Raw genomic sequence first — 15,198 nt, forward strand, 5'->3', positions numbered from 1 at the left:
AGACTACGTCATCAGTATTTATGTGGCCAGGAAAATGGTATGGTGGTGAGGTATAGGGTGGAGGTGACTGCCTACCACTGCATCCTTTAAATGCACCCATCCGTTTTATGAGGTAGTCCGTGCTTCAGCCTAGAACACTGATTTCAGTTCTGAAAATGGTAAGGGTTTGTGAAGGGATTATTATACTGAATAAGGCTATAAGCATAAAGCTTATGTCTGGAGAAGACAGAGGAGTGTAAGCCCACATTCTTCACAAGTACATTTTAATGGTTTACTTAGCGTGAACAAATTACATCAAATGTTGCTTTTATTGACATTTAAATATCATAATTAGATTTTTTTCAAGAATGGATTTTGTGACAAAAATCTAAATTTATCTTTTCAACCTATGTTCAGCTGTAACACTGCACCTCTATTAAAAAATATATTTCTTTCTTTCTGATATCATATTTGAGGACAAGACATCATGAAATTCTTTTTGACAGCATGGTTCAAACAGAGGTAAGTTTCTTTCAGAATTTCATTATATTTACATTTAATGGATCTTGTCAAGTTCAGTGTTTTAACTTTGTTATGGGGGGTGGGGTGGGGGGTCACAATGATTGGTTTTGTACCCCTTCAAAACTAAAGGAATTAGCCAAAAGATGTTCTGTGAGCATTTCATCATGAGGTTTAAGTTTATGAAATTAAGAAAAAAATTAGATGAAATGAAAGAGATGTAAAAAAAAAAAATGTCAAAAGTGGTTGTGGGAAAGATTGTCAGAAACTACCAGATGTAAAGATTTTCTGAAGATACTATAGGCTTTTCAAAAATGCTGGAATCTTAAGCAGAAATATAACTAAATAGTTAACGGATATTCAAGTGTTACAAAACATGTGAAGGCCTTCTTTAGTAGAATAACTAATTGTCTGCAGAATGGCTACAGGAAAAACAAACCATTACAAAGAATAAATATAAGAAGCAGAAATGATTCCTTGTCCTTGTTGATACAATAAGAAATCTACACAGGAAGTATCTGTGTGAACATACTACACAGATATCTTACCCTATGCCACTTATCACCTATTTTGGGTGGTGCACCCCTCTCTTGCTGATATGTGTAAACTGCATGACAGCCTGAAATCATGAATATGTACAATCTTGAAAATCTTGCTGAAATGGTGTGCTGTAATTCCTCCAGCAAGAAGTGCATGTATGTATGAGTGTGACAAATGCAGGGATAAAAAATGTTCCTGTTTTTACTGCATATAACCTGCATATAATTGGCATTCACTCAGTGGATGTTAAGAGAGAGGGAAAGCAATGTGAAGGGTGGAACAGTGAAGGTTGTGATGCATTTCTGAAGAGAGCAGCTGGTCTAAAAAAACCCCAAAAATTCCACTCTTCTTATACCTCAGGCGCCCCATGGCACCTCCTTTTCCAAATTTAAATATTTCCAGCAATTTCACATTATATTCAATGTATGGCTACTTTAATCCTTCTTTCCTTAATTTACATACTTACTATATTTTCTTATTTTTCCCGATACCGCCCCTTAATTAAAACATCCTCCCCTTGATGACATCAATGTTCCTTCTCTCAATGTTCCCCGTACATACATAGAAGGGCACGCTTCCTTCATTTGACCACAACCTTTCGGGTACATGATGTTTACAACAATGTGCACATACCTACCTCAATGTTTACAACAATGTGCACATACCTCACGTACCTTGATGTTTTCAATGTTTTAAAATTAGATGTGCTTCCATTTCTTAGTAAACCATGCTTCTATTTCTTGGTAAACCCTCTATGTCTGAATTTGAATGTGCTTCTCTTTTACCTATTAAGCGATGCTGATGCTGATAAGATGCTGTTATGTCTAGCGTATGTCTATCTTCTCTCACCTGGGTGACTATTCTGGGCTCTGAAAATCCCCTTACTTTCAAACTTCTCATCACCAAAAAATCCCCTCTATTTCACCCTTCTCAGCACTAGTTCTGCATGATTATTATAAAAGTTATACATTTGCATTAATCAAAAGCTCAAAAGCCTGATATTATAAAGGATATATATTTTATATATTTGCATTACTCAAAAGCTAACTACTAATCAGTAGCTAAATATTTTGATAGATATTTGATAGGTATTTGATATTTGATAGATAACCACTACTTCTAGGCAGAGCATTGCCATTTTAAATCTAGGCTAATATATGACGTATGATATCTAGGTAATTTCTCCGACATCACTCCCCCCTTTGAGACTCTTGAGTCTCACATTCAACTTGTACGTGTCTTACTACTCTGTGTTCTTATCCCTCATGGTATTTACATCATCTTCAGTGACAATATACAATATGGCTTTCACGTGCAATGTCCTTATAGATGAGGCTCAGTTTCTTCTGACCCAGGCACTTTGCGTGCCGCAGAAGGTCCGTTGGAGCTCCTGGGAGAGGTTCACCTAGCACTTCACCTGGGGCTCATCACTACATGGTCTAATGTGTCACATGGACACTATCTATGTTGGGTAGACATCAGAAACATTTATGACCATGAAAAATTAAGTTCCACATAATTAGATTAGTTTGTATTTCTAACGTAACAAGTACGCTGTTATGACACTGTTTTAACATTTTCCACCTATTTAACCACCTATCCTGCTGTCCTCTCCATTCTCCATTTTCCTATTACTTCACATCCACACATCACTCCCCCCTATTACTTCATTACACAAGCTTCTTCTCAAGGTGAACCAGGAGTGGGCGAAAAACCCTCAGGTGCCAATTGCGAGGGAAAATTCTCACTCTGTCCGCATCTTGTTTGCGCAACAGTGTGTTCATATCATCAGGTTCACATAATAAGTTAAATGAACATTACACAGACATACCTAAATGTAACATATGACACAAACAATCAACATATATGGGTGTGTGTGTACACAGTGGACACTGCTGGTCTTGGGTAATCTACAGACGTTAGGTCGCATCTCGTCTTTCTGTATTCGCCACCAGCATGAGACAGGCTAGGCACCGGCGATATGGATTGAACATGTAGGTCAACCTGCTGTCACTTGGCTCCAATACGGCACATTTCGCGTGGTGAAATCGCCGGCGTTGCTGTGGATCATCACTATCGACATTCGCCATACTTCTGCACACAACACTTACTGTAAACTGAGATAGAAACAGCCTAGACAGATATGGACATACAGAAAACAAGTAACACAAACTAGACAAACAAAGCAAACAACATCAAAGTCTTTGAATACTTGTTATCAGTTCTCAACTCCATCTCCACTCTCGTCTATCAGCAAGAGACTTGATTAACTGCACGAGACTTGGATAATTGCATTCCTTTACATTTAAACACTCTGATGTACATGTAATCTCCAGGGTCCACCTGACGTGGCTGCTCCTCCACCTCGGTGCTGTGTACGGCTTCCCCATCCTGTGAACACAAAGTTCTATGTAGCCAGGTTAGATGTTTTACATAACTTGACATTTCGCCTTCTAGTTGCTCTAGCAAAGGGCCCTTGTAAGGTCCCTGAATGAAAGCCACTGGCATTGGTTGCCCCGTAAGCATTTCATGTGGTGTCAAATGAGTGTTTCTGTTGGTTTGAGAATGCATTTTCATCAGTGCTAACGGCAATGCTTGTACCCAATTAAATTCAATTAGTGCTCGCACAGATTTTAGCTATTTTCTCTTTCATGTTCGCAGGAATTTGTCCACCATACTCACCAATTATAGAGACTACCCGTCCTCTCGAATTGTTGCAATCCAATCCTCTAGGGAGCATCCTAACAGTTCCGAAATTGCCGGTCCGTGTACAATAGCTGACCCATCTGCTCACTGGAAACCTCTCTGTGCCCAAATTGGCCCAAACACATGACACACTTCGTAAGCATAGGCCGAATCAGTGTATATTGTACATGTCTTGCCTGCTCCCAGTTTGCATGCTGCTATTAGTGCTTTTATTTCTGCCAATCCTGCCGACTACGCCAAGCATGGTTGTGCCACAGTCATCACTGTGTTAAATGTTCCTGATTTGTCATCATATTGAATCACTGCATAGCCAGCTTTGTTTCACTCATTTGGTCTGCTGCTTTCACTATGTCTCTAAGTGGCTGTGTTTTCATAGCAAAATCACAAATCCACGGTCTGCTAAAACCAGCCAAACCCAAGAACAATAGCATCTGCTGGACAGTTTGAGGTCTAGGAGCTTTTTGGATTGTTTCTACGTGGTCTGGTGAGATTTTTTGTGTAGTGCCTTCGAGCACTCTAACTTAGTATTCCACCTTTTGCTGGCAGAATTGCAACTTTTCTTTATTTACTTTATCCCCGTTTTCTGCCAGAGTTTTTAGGACTTGCGTCTTGTACACGTTGTTCATCCACATATTGCAATATTGTACTGGACACATCCAAATTGGCCAGATCTCGAGCCAGAACTTGGTTAAAACTGATGGATCTTACAATAGCCTTGTGGCAGTCTTGTGTATGTATATTGCTGTCCACCATAGGTAAAAGTAAACAGGAACTGCGAATCTGGGTGCAATGGGACACTAAAGAATGCTAAGCATAGATCAGTTACTGTGTACCATTTTTGTTCCTTCTGGAATGTTTGACAACAGGGTGTGTGGATCTGGGACTACTGGATTTTCTGCTATTACCACATGGTTTCCTGATCGCAAATCAAGGACCAGCCTCCATTTGTCTGAATTTGGTTTTCTGACCAGAAAAATGGGAGTGTTGCACTGACTTTTTGTTGGGACCAGAATTCCTGCTTCCGCTAGTCCCTCAATCGTTGGCTTTATCCCCACTCTTGCCTCCTTCGACAAGGGATACTGTTTTTGATATGGCAACCGTGCTCCTGGTTTAAGCTGTGTCTTAACTAGACCTGCTGACTTCACCAGCCCTACATCTGTCTGATGTTTGGTCCATAACTGGCCTGGCACTTGTGCTAATGCTTCCCCCCTTCTTCCTCTGTGAGCTCCCGCTCTTCTGCCCATTGGGGCAGTTGTTTCATCTTGCTCTTCTCTATCCTCACATTCTCGGTCCTACTTATCCGCACAGTCTGTGGCTTCACCTCATCTACTGCTACCTGCTCTATTCTGAGAAACTTTCTATCTAGAGATATACTGACTCCCTGTCCTACCTGTGTCCACTGTGCCACCTGACTTGCTTCCCTCACCATTGGTCCTAATTCTTTTGATTCAAAACCCTGAGGTCCTGCTATAAGGTTTATAGTCTTTAGAGTGTACTGTGTCTTTGCTTGTTCATCCCACATGGCCTCATATTCTTTGTTTTGTCCTTCTTCATCATACATCATCATGCAGTGCCATGGTTCCCCGCTTTCTTGACAATCGGGCCATATTTTAATGAGCCAGGGTTTCCACTGTGCATACAGGTCCCTTATTCCACTGTGCATGTTTAGTTCCAACCAATACACCTTGTCCATTGTACATAGTTCCAATTTTGTCTCCATCATGACGTACTGTTGAATTAGATGCTCTGGGAGCTCCACCCATACTCCACTTTCTCCGCAATGTATTTTAGCTCCTAACTTGCAGAGCACATCTCTTCCAAGTAGATTCGCTGGAGTTTCTGGGGAGAACAGTAATGGTGCTTGCACTGTCACTCCTTGTATATTCAGGAAGACTGCACCAGCTCCCCTTCTGGCTTCTCTGGGCCTCTGCTTCACATGCTTCCCCACAGGGCCTGCTCCCAAGTTTATTGGTCCTTGTGGCTGTGGCCCCATCCAGGGTCCCCTCCAATTTCCTGGACCTTGCCATCCTTGATTTTGCTGTGAACCTCCTCTTGGGGGCGCCATTTGTTGATAGGCATATGGACAGTCCCGTTTCCGGTGACTAGGGTCTTGACATACCCAACATCCTCCTCTTCCTCCTTCACTCATCAGAGCCCTTCTTCTAGATGGTTTCTGGAATGCTCCTCCTCCTCGACCGCACCCAGATGAGCCCCCACGTCCCTGACCCCATCCTCGATTCTGGGGTGGGTACTGTTGAAATGGGGGGTACATTACCATTGGTGCAGGCGCATAATAAGCAGGTTGCATCTACTGCAGTGGGACCACTGGTGTCGTTTGTGTCATGGCTGCTGGCTGTGGCACCAGAGGTGCAGGCTGAGCCACAGACTTTCTTCTTTGGTGCAGGCCAGCTCACTCAAATGGGCCTTGTGGAGTTGCATTACCAGGCTTTCAGCTGTCTTCTTTGCTTCTTTTTCTCTTCGTCTGTGCAGCTCCACATAATGAATTACATTAGCCTCGAAGGTGGGCCAAGCCATTGTATTCAGTCCCACTACTGTGTCCAGTTGATCTTGGACCTCTATTGGAAGAGCTTTCTTTCCCATCATGCTGAACAGGGTTTGACTTGCTGCTGTTTCATCCCATGCTCCTCCCATCTCTTCTCTCCATGCCTCTTGTAGCTTCAATACAATTCAATACTCTCTCCCAATTTGATCTTCTCCACTCTTCCTGGATCCGCCCACACCGGATATGCATACCTCAGAGACCGCCAGATTTGATTACGGTGGGTCCCAAATGGGCTTGGATCATATTTCTGTCCCACTGCCTCTCTTCTCAGGTCTACATTATGAAAAATTGCAATCATTTTGGCCTTACCCAGTGACTGAGACAATATTGCCTTGACATCTCCTAATGCCAGTACTTGTCCCATTGGTTGCTCCTCAAACCGTGTGATCCATTTTTGAGCTCCTTCACAGATGCTTGGCAGTCTGCCAATTAATCCCATCAAGTCCATGAATGACCATGGGACATAGGCCACATCATTTCCTTTTATTATCACTGGCATCTGGGATGACACCTTCTGCTACCTATCACCTTTCTTTTCTTCATTGTCTTTCTGGGGCCATTCCTCAGTTTCTTCTTCATTCGCCCCTTGTCTAGGCTTAGCAGATCTCAATGTCATAGACATGGGTGGCACCGTTTTCTTTGTTCTTTCTTTCTTTTCCCCTCTCAACTGGTCCCGTAATTCTCTCATCGTCTTCCGGGCTTCGTCCACTCTTTGCTCCAGATTACTGTGTGCTTCTCTTAACTCCTGGTGGAGCTGAATCAGTTCATCGTCTTCATTTTCTTTAATTCTTACCTGACTCAGTTCAGCCAACTCCCCTTGTGAGTGCTCTAGTCCATGCACTTTCTGCAATATTTGCTTACGCAGATTTTTATTCTCTTTTAGACTTATTTCCATCTTTTCCAGTCTGTTTGTTTCTTCCAGTTCTTTTTCTGCATGTGCATGTGTCCACTCCTTCAGCTCTTCCATTGTTAAACGGCTGTCTTCCATTCTTTCTTCCATTTCAGCTTCATTTTCTTCCTCTTCCTCACTACACTTATCTTGTTCTTCCTCACTACACTTATCTTGTTCTTCCCTTGTTCTTTATCTTGGTTAAGGGGAGGGGTCTCTCTTCCCTCGTTCATTTCAACTCCTCATCCTCTCCAAGCTGGGAAAATAAATTCGCCTTTTCCCTTTCATCGTCATGCTTGTCCGAGTGTCTTGCAGGGGATCTTCCGTCTTCACTGTTCACCCTTGATGGTGGGTCTCTTTCCCCCTTTCGTGCGGGTGTGCTTGAATAGCCTCCTGATCCTCGCCACTGCATTTTTCCGCCATACTTTCCTTTCTCCAGATTCGTCTGATACTCTTTCCATATATTGTTTTCCTATCCAGTCTCTTGTAGGGCTCTGGCTCCCACGTCAGACTTTCCTCACTTCCTTCCAGGTTCCCCCCTTTCCAGGTCCCCTCTCTCTTTGAGCTCTGTGCTGCTGCTGCGTCTTCATTCGGCCTATATATTACTTTGCCCTCGAATTGGCCTTCCACTATCTCTAAATTTACTCTCTGTGGTTGTCCTTCTTCTAGGAGAGGATAGAGTCCTGCTGTCTGTGTGGCACTCATTTCTCTGTATGGGGGTGGTGGTTTCTCCTGCTCCACAAGCTGCTGGTGGGGCTGTAGCCTTTTTTTCCGTCATGTCTGAGCTCTCTCTCTCTGCCGTTCTCCTTCCACTTGGAACCATTTTACAATTTCTTTCTTCCTGTCTGTCTTTTCACTATTTTCTTTCTTTGTCTCTCCCCAACAATCTAGTCTTTTCTTCATTTTTTCACACCTGTCATTATTGAATGTGCCCTCTCGTGGCCACTGCAGCTCCCCACGTGTCCGGTCATACCATTCAGCCTACCACCCTGGGTTTGACCGTAATAGCAGCCTTTAACCCTGAACAATACTTACTCTGTACTGGTCTAGCTCTAAACAATCTCCACTACAGGCTCAAAGTACACCACTTCCCTACTTGAGTGTAAGTACAAATACTACTGTTTTTTATTATAAAGACAGATTTTTTTCCTTAAGTAAAAGTATAGGAGTACTTTGTTTTTAAAAGTATTTAAGTATCAAAAGTAAAAAATAAATGTCAATGTATTATTGTATGCCATACTTTTGGAGTATTCTATTGAATATATAGTTTGTAAATGTTTTGTAAATGTAACTGTAAATGTTTACAAATGTTAATTAAGAGCTAGAATGTGTAGAATGTTACAAAACCTATAGCAATTAAACGATTGAATTGACAAAAAAGACAAGTATAATGAAAATAATTTTTAAGCTCTAAAACCCAGGTACACAACTTTAGCAGCAGTATACAACACTGCTTTAACAAAGAGCAAAACAGAAAGACTTATTTGCCATCAAAACAAAAATGTCAAAGCATCAGTTGTGACAATAATACTTACTCAATTTTGTTGAAAATACTTTGACACAATATACTGAGTTGAATTTAAAAAAGGAAAATTAAAATCACCAAAAAAGGAAAAAAAGGTGGATTTCATTCATTCAAAAGACAGTGTAACAGTAACTTAGTTTAGCTTAGATATTTAGTAAATATCATTTAAATTTTAACAAAATTCTTAGTAGATTGAAACTATTTTCAGTCAGAATAATGAATAAGTGTAACGCTTGTTTTTGTTCAAATTGCTTTAAATTTACTAAATGTATTTATTTATATCAACTCATAATTTACTATATTATTAATAAATGCAACACAATTTAGCTATTGCTTTCATCACAATACACAAATTAAATTTACATAACTTATTTAATACATCAACTCATAATTCCGACACTTAAAATCTACCAATTGTATTAAGTGTCACTTTGTTGCCACAATTTTTTAAGTGACCAATGGTCAACCTTTTTTAGAGTGTATTGGGCTCAGCACAATGCAATGTAATCTATCAAATCAAATGCCATCAATGCACACAATTTATCACTGATCTGTTGTTCCGTCTGTCTTTTTTCAACCCGTCTCTATCTTTGTCTGTTCTTTCCCAAAAATGCACTCTCAACCCCTTGTTTCTATTGCTAAATCTGTCACACACCACTCACCGATTGTCACTCACCGATTCGGGTCCCACCCTGCATCGGAAACTAAATATACTGTTTCCTGCAGTGACTCTCCGACCTCAGGTCCCACCCTGCATTCCCAATAACTAACCGCAGTGACTCTCCGAGCATCCACCTGCGCAGGAATTTTCTCTTATATTCACTTATTAAACCTTAAAACTTCAAGACGTCTTTCTGCCCATTCTCATCTGCCTTTTTTTATTTTCACTTCCACCCTCTAGTTCTCGGCGTGAGGCCAACTGCCTACACCCTCCCCAGGGCTGCTCTTCTCAGACTACAGATACAAATTTAACACAGACTTAGAGTATAACAGGTGTCTGCTTATCTGTCTGTTTTAGTGCCGGCGATCTGTAGCTCGTAGTAGTCGCGGTCCTAGCTCAGGTTTCGGACTCACGTCAGCCTTCCCCTGCAAAATTCCCGGGTTTCAGCACCAATAAATATGTCAGAACTCAGAGTCCCCTCCGAGTGGACATATCACAAGGTGGAATTTTAGATTGTGTCTATTTCTATTATTTCCATAATCTTACTCAATGAACTCAATAAACTATCAAATACTTGTTTGTCTACAGCAGGTGTGAACTCAATTCGTTGCCAATGTGATCAACATCAGGCTCGGCCAACACCTCTTTGTCCCTTGGACGCCGAGGTTATTACATCTTATGGCAGCCGCATATTATTCTCTTGGTCCTCCTGCTCATGAGACCATTTCAGTTTTGCCTCAAAAGCAGGTGATTTCACCCCCACAATCTTCCATCCAGGGTCATAAAGATTATGTGCTGCTGTCGGAACTCAGAGTCCCCTCCGAGTGGACGTATCACAGGGTGGAATTTTAGATTGTGTCTATTTCTATTATTTCCATAATCTTACTCAATGAACTCAATAAACTATCAAATACTTAGCCAAAATAACGGAGATCTCAGTCGCAGTCAATCACATGCATTTCTGAAGAGAGCAGCTGGTCTAAAAAAAAACCCAAAAATTCCCCTCTTCTTATACCTCAGGCGCCCCATGGCACCTCCTTTTCCAAATTTAAATATTTCCAGCAATTTCACATTATATTCAATGTATGGCTACTTTAATCCTTCCTTCCTTAATTTACATACTTACTATATTTTCTTATTTGTCCCGATACCGCCCCTTAATTAAAACATCCTCCCCTTGATGACATCAATGTTCCTTCTCTCAATGTTCCCCGTACATACATAGAAGGGCACGCTTCCTTCATTTGACCACAACCTTTCGGGTACATGATGTTTACAACAATGTGCACATACCTACCTCGATGTTTACAACGATGTGCACGTACCTCACGTACCTTGATGTTTTAAAATTAGATGTGCAACCCTCTATATCTGAATTTGAATGTGCTTCTCTTTTACCTATTAAGCGATGCTGATGCTGATAAGATGCTGTTATGTCTAGCGTATGTCTGTCTTCTCTCACCTGGGTGTATATGCTGGGCTCTGAAAATCCCCTTAACTTCTCATCACCAAAAAATCCCCTCTATTTCACCCTTCTCAGCACTAGTTCTGCATGATTATTATAAAAGTTATACATTTGCATTAATCAAAAGCTCAAAAGCCTGATATAAAGGATATATATTTTATATATTTGCATTACTCAAAAGCTAACTACTAATCAGTAGCTAAATATTTTGATAGATATTTGATAGGTATTTGATATTTGATAGATAACCACTACTTCTAGGCAGAGCATTGCCATTTTAAATCCAGGCTAATGTATGATGTATGATATCTATGTAATTTCTCCAACATCACCGACGACACTGCAACCCTTCGTATGTGCAGTCTTAGTCTCGAGGTGTGATGCCATTGTAAGACCCTTTTGACAGATGTGTCCCTCACAGGCTGGGACGCCTTTTTTTGATGGCCCACTCCCAAGGTGTTTGGAAAGGCCTTCAGTTCTTGTGGCAGCTTCAGACACTGCTTGTGTGAAGAGGCATTCCCATATAGTCAAGTGTGTCAATGTCTCATTCCCTTCTTTAATACATACTCCATTATAGAGTGACTTTTGTGTTAATTTTTGTTTCAAATAAAATAATCAAATTCACAAACATATTCTTTATCAAAATGTAAGAAGCACATTGCAAACAAAATAAAATAATAGAGAAATTAAACTCTTTCACACTTATTTTGTCTTGCTTTAATTTTTGTGCATTTGTGGATTTTTACCAATCTTTCTTTTTCTTTTAACAAGGGTTGGGGGTGGGGAGTCTTAGATGATGATATTCAACTTAAATCTCCATTGGTCAACTTCTTCTGGGATGGGAAATACTAAGGTTGCCAGGCCTACCTCAGACATGGTGAAACAAATAGACAAATTGCTCAGAAGAAGGTAAGCTATATTGTAGTTACATTAAAAAGCTGACAGAATTCATATGAGTAGCTACTGAATTATTTGCATACACACATTTCTTGTGCATACCATTTCTTGCTTTATTCCATCTTTAAACAGTTAATGTTAGCTAAGTGCTAAGACTGACACAGGCTTCTTACTCAGATTTTTCTTTCAGAATGAAAAATCCTCATCTTACAATCTTTCTCACCATGAAGTAATAATATCAAATACATCTTACAATTGCATATAAAATAAGTGTAATGTAATATCCAAACTCCGAATATGTAGAATATTCTGTATATAGAATATATAGAATATGCCCTGTGAAATTGGCATTTGTCATTTTTGAGACATTTTCATAATGAGGAAATAACAGTACTAATAATAATAATACTCAACTTAGATCTGAAGCTAGGACTGAAGACAAAAACCTAAATTCAACAAGTTCTTTATTCTAACATAAGTCTACAAAGTCGCTTCTGGTAATTATTATTTAAAGGCCACCAGGGCCATATTCTGAATTCCAATATAAGGTAATACCAGCAAGATAATAGCAATCAATCTCCTAAAAATGATCAGTTCTTCCCTTAGCATGGGCAGTATACCAAAAGATTTTAAACAAGCAGTTATCAAACCCCTTATTAAAGATACTAGAAAGGGTTGTACACAGGAGTTATGCTCATACCTGCATAGAAATGTATTCATTAAATGTATTAGTCAGGATTTAGGCCTCATCATAACACAGAGATAGCACTGGTTATTGACCTACTACTGGCCTCTTATCGGGGTTGTATCCCCTTGTTGCTGTTGCTTGACATTGGTGCAGTTTTTGGCACCATTAATCATGTTACTCTCCTTCATAGGCTAGAAAATATTATTGAAATATTTATTAGTAATGATCTGTAATGGAACATTCAAATTGGCAAGTAGCAAGGCAAAGTTAGAGCTGCTGCTTATACAGGGCGGGGCGCAAAAACTTCCCTTTTTTGAAGGCGAATGAAAGAAAAATTGTGGCTGATAAACAAAATTTATTTTTTGATAATGAAAGAACATAATTTCAAATTATTAAATTCTCTATGCACTGATGCAACCGATTTCTGACGTTTCCCTCTACACGTTCCAACATGTTCCCCGGACGGCTCATCTCGATTTGAGGTGACATCCCGTGGGCGGCGCGCTCGCCCGATCTAATGCCCTGTGATTTTTTTTTATAGGGATACCTCAAGGCAGAGGTTTTTAAACATCGCCCCACAAACCTGCTTCAGCTGAAGAATGTTATTCGGCAGGAAATAGCCTGAATTCCGGTGGACATGTTGGAACGTGTAGAGGGAAACGTCAAAAATCGGTTGCATCAGTGCACAGAGAACGGTGGCCACCACCTTCAAGATACTTTGTTTAAAACAGCATAATTTGAAATTTGAAATTATGTTCTTTCATTATCAAAAAATAAATTTTGTTTATCAGCAACAATTTTTCTTTCATTCGCCTTCAAAAAAGGGAAGTTTTTGCGCCCCACCCTGTAGAATGAGACTCCATGAGAATACAGCTAAGAGAATCCACTGCAGACCCATTGACACAGGGTGAGTCATGACACCAATTAAAGCATTTAATCTCTTATGTTTGCTGTCAAATAATAGTGTTGAAACACCAGATTTCCAAACTCAACCCATCTCTTTGGATTTTTACAAAGTGTGCCTGAGAGAGGCGATATACTATATTTTAAATCACCAGATAAAAGAGAAAATAATAATAATAATAATAATAATAAACAAAAAAAAATAGTAAGATAGATGGGTATATTCTGAAACAGATACAAAAACCTTGGAACAACACCCATCTCAAACTGCTTACGTTTTATTTTTGAGTAGCTTATTACTGACCTGTTCACTCAAAATATTATTATACTCATATTTCAGTTTTTATATTGCATTAAGATCTGACTGAGATTTAGTTAGCCTATAGGCCTGCTCCCTAATTGGAAGGCATCTACATTTCTAATTCTTCCTGGAAGATTCATATTACCCCACAACACAGCCTTAAAGGTCTTCCATAGAATGGAATCAAACTCGCCACTTTTATTAATGAATTTAAGAAACTGCATGATGTGAAAGTAAATGTATGTCTGAAATTATCTCACAGTAGTAAACAAGGATTTAAATTTGAAATACTGTCAAACTCTAGAAAAATAGAGAAACAACTTGAAACAATTGAACTTAACAGTCAGCCCAACTTGGACCAGTGGCACAGTCCAGCAGTACGCAATCAATGAAGAAAAGTCATTTGACAGTTATAATAGAGTCTGCAAATTTTCATGAAGCAAAAAGAGCATGACAACCCCACTTCCGTTCAACACTGATCTGAATGTGCATCATTTAGAAGTCATTATCGTGACTCAGCTGGAGGATCAGGTCTTTGTTGCGGTCATGATGCAACAATATCCGGACGTGGCCTCTCATTTTCTGTAGGCTTCGGTTGCAGCGACCTGTGTGCACGGTCCTTTTTGATGGGTTTAGAAAGCTTAGCATAGAGATCAGCATAGTAACAACCTCTGTAGGCTGACCCTGATCTGTACCTTCTTTTATCCCTATAAATTTCAATTGAAGCTGATGCAAACAGCCCTCTAGATCAAGACCTGCGGTCCAAAAACAAATTTCTTTGCATTTCTTCACATACTTGTGGCAATGAGGAAGACAACAATACTCCTAAAGACAACATTCCTAACAGATGTCTTTACTGACATCTTGAATGTTTCCCTGAACAGCGCTGTTGTTCCACCAAGACCACTACCATCCTCCCTATGCCAAAGATATAAAGATACAAAGATACAGTTTCCTTCCTCAATGACTATCATCCTGTTGCACTCACATCTACCATCATAAAGTGCTTCAAGAGGCTTGTTTTGAGACACATCAAGACTCTGCTGCAACCCTCACTGGACCCCTTGCAGTTAGTGTATCATCCCAACGATTCCACGGACAATGCCACTGAAACCACACTCTTACACACCTGGACAAAAAGTACTCATATATATGTATACATATACGGATGGCATGATCAGGGTGGTTCTCAGCAACAAGAACAGTGAGTCACCAAATAGAGAAGAGGTGCACACTTAAAAGCCTGGTGTAGAGCAGGCTGACAACATGGAACAACCTGTCTCTTAATGTGGCCAAAACAAACAGTTGTTGACAGATCCTCCATGCTCCAAAAGCACTAAATTCCTTGGTGTTCTGCTGGTGGAGAACCTTACCTGGTCACTGAACATGATCTTCATCAGCAAGAAAGCCTAGCAGAGTCTCTAATTTCTATGAAGTCTGAGGAAAACCCATCTCCCATCCTAACCACGTTCTACAGAGGGACTATCATTAGCATTCTGAGCAGCTACATCACTGCCTGGTTTGGGAATTGCACTGTCTCAGACTACAAGACCCTGCAGTGA

At 40.2% G+C, this 15,198-nt stretch overlaps 1 long non-coding RNA gene across 2 annotated transcripts; it reads left to right on the forward strand.

Annotated features, from left to right (window-relative positions):
- The first annotated feature begins 36 nt into the window (after window positions 1-36).
- LOC131347521 (uncharacterized) lies at window positions 37-13,205 on the forward strand. Of its 2 annotated transcripts, none has more exons than XR_009203785.1 (3): window positions 37-158; window positions 456-11,756; window positions 12,974-13,205. It is a non-coding gene; the product is annotated as an uncharacterized LOC131347521 (long non-coding RNA). The 2 variants fall into 2 exon arrangements; XR_009203784.1 differs by lacking the exon at window positions 37-158 and having other exon boundaries at window positions 172-11,378; window positions 11,619-11,756.
- Window positions 13,206-15,198: the final 1,993 nt, after the last annotated feature.

This window comes from Hemibagrus wyckioides, linkage group LG27 (assembly GCF_019097595.1).
Source record: "Hemibagrus wyckioides isolate EC202008001 linkage group LG27, SWU_Hwy_1.0, whole genome shotgun sequence".
Lineage (NCBI taxonomy): Eukaryota > Metazoa > Chordata > Actinopteri > Siluriformes > Bagridae > Hemibagrus > Hemibagrus wyckioides.